Genomic DNA, 2,329 nt, shown 5'->3' on the forward strand with positions numbered 1-2,329 from the left:
AAAAAAAAAAAAAAAAAAAAAAAGAAAAGAAAAGAAAGTTAATGTCATAGATAGACACTGGAGAGGTTCAAGGGAAGATATATCAATTTTGACAACTGAAGACAACATTGTTTCTTAGCTGGCAAAAATATTCAACTTTTAAGGAAAACAGAAATATAATGTTTATTGTGAATTTCCAGCCAAACAAAAGGCAGACACACTGGCTTTCACTGCTCTCTTTGAATAGAAGCTGCCTCCTCTAGCGCTTCACGCATTCTGGGTGGAAAGCAACAATTACTTTGCTGTGACAAAGACATGGTGTTGGTTTACTTCATTGATTCCTTTTCCCTTGGGTTTGATCCTGCCTAGAAAAATGTCTGCAAGAGCACTGATCAGATTCTCCTGACCAGAGGAGAGCCTCTCCTTTACCGCCTGTGAGAAGTGGAATCGTGGATATACAGATGTTAAGAAGTACTTAAATCTTCTGGCAGATAGATTGTGAACATCTCAGCTTTTCCTTGGAGATACGCGTTCTACTGTGGTTACCTATGTGTTTGGTTTCCTTGCACCTCTGCATAAAGTGCACTTTCCTAAAGTTCAGTTACAAGAACATTTGGAATCTCTCTCCAACCTGCGTTCCTTTTGCGATGCTATCCTAAATAGTTATTTTAGGCTTAGCGTTGGAGATGGATGACAGTCTTCACCAAAACCCTCAACTTCCTCCTTGGAAACTGCCAACATTCAAATTGACATCAGCAGAGGAAGAAAGTAATTCCTTATGTTAAATTAAATAATAAGTACTCATTAAACATATAGCTTATTTCCAAATAAAATATGTTTTTAATTTAAAAATTATAAAAAGACTTTTAAAATATGCTCTTTATTTTAAAAAATGTTTTTAATCTAACTTAATTGTTATTTCAAAATGGGAAGCAAAATTAAAAAAACAATAAATGGAAAATATATATTAAAAGTTGTAAATATGAAAAAATACGTATTTTGAAAATATAATTTTAATTTAAAAGATTAAAAGTATTTTATATTGGCTGGGTGCGGTGGCTCACACCTGTAATCCCAGCACTTTGGGAGGCCGAGGCAGGCGGATCACGAGGTCAGGAGATCGAGACCAGCTTGGCTAACATGGTGAAACCCCGTCCCTACTAAAAATCCAAAAATTAGCCTGGTGTGGTGGCAGGGCCTGTAGTCCCAGCTACTCGGGAGGCTGAGGCATAAGAATGGCATGAACCCGGGAGGCGGAGCTTGCAGTGAGCCGAGATCGCACCACTGCACTCCAGCCTGGGCAACAGAATAAAAAAACTCAGCCTGACATGGTGGCTCATGCTTGTAATCCCAGCACCTTGGGAGGCTGAGACAGGAGGATCACCTGAGGCCAAAAGATCAAGACCAACCCAGGCAACATAGCAAGACCCTGCCTTCATAAAAACTAAAAAGTAAAAAATAAATTAGCTGGGCATAGTGGGGCACACCTGCAGTCCTAGACACACAGGAGGCTGAGGCAGGAGGATCATTTGAGCCATTGACGCTGCAATGAGCTATGATTATGCCACTGCACTCCAGCCTGAGCAATAGCGCAAAACCCTGTCTCTGAATAAAAAGGAAAAAAAAATTGTATACACTATATTTTTGTGCTAAAATAACTGGTTATTAAAATATATATATATACAGGTGGCCGGACACAGTGGCTCACACCTGTAATCCCAGCACTTTGGGAGGCCAAGGTAGGCAAATCACTTGAGGCCAGGTGTTCTAGACCAGCCTGGCCAACATGGTGAAACCCCATCTCTACTAAAAATACAAAAAATTATCTGGCTGAGGCAGGAGAATCACTTGAATCCAGGAGGCAGAGGTTGTGGTGAGCCAAGATCATCACGCCACTGCACTCCAGCCTGTCTCAAAAATAAAAAAAGACCGGGCATGGTGGCTCACGCCTGTAATCCCAGCACTTTGGGAGGCCTAGGCGGGCAGATCACCTGAGGTTGGGAGCTCTAGACCAGCCTGGTCAGCATGGTGAAACCCCGTCTCTACTAAAAATACAAAAATTAGCCGGGCGTGGTGGCAGGCACCTGTAATCCCAGCTACTCGGGAAGCTGAGGCAGGAGAATTGCTTGAACCCGGGAGGCAGAGGTTGCAGTGAGCCAAGATAGCGCCATTGCACTCCGGGCTGGGCGACAGAGCGAGACTCCGTCTCAAAAAAATAAAAATAATAATAATAATAAAAATACACACACACACACACACACACACACTCACTCACACAGAGTCATCCCTTGGTGTACACAGGGAGATTGGTTCTAGGACCCCCACGTATACCAAAATCGATGCATATTCA

At 42.2% G+C, this 2,329-nt stretch overlaps 1 pseudogene; it reads left to right on the forward strand.

Annotated features, from left to right (window-relative positions):
* The first annotated feature begins 40 nt into the window (after positions 1-40).
* Positions 41-673, forward strand: LOC108535619 (metaxin-3 pseudogene; annotated as a pseudogene).
* The last annotated feature ends 1,656 nt before the right edge of the window (positions 674-2,329 follow it).

The sequence above is a fragment of the Rhinopithecus bieti genome, unplaced genomic scaffold (assembly GCF_001698545.2).
Source record: "Rhinopithecus bieti isolate Rb0 unplaced genomic scaffold, ASM169854v2 scaffold_12155, whole genome shotgun sequence".
Lineage (NCBI taxonomy): Eukaryota > Metazoa > Chordata > Mammalia > Primates > Cercopithecidae > Rhinopithecus > Rhinopithecus bieti.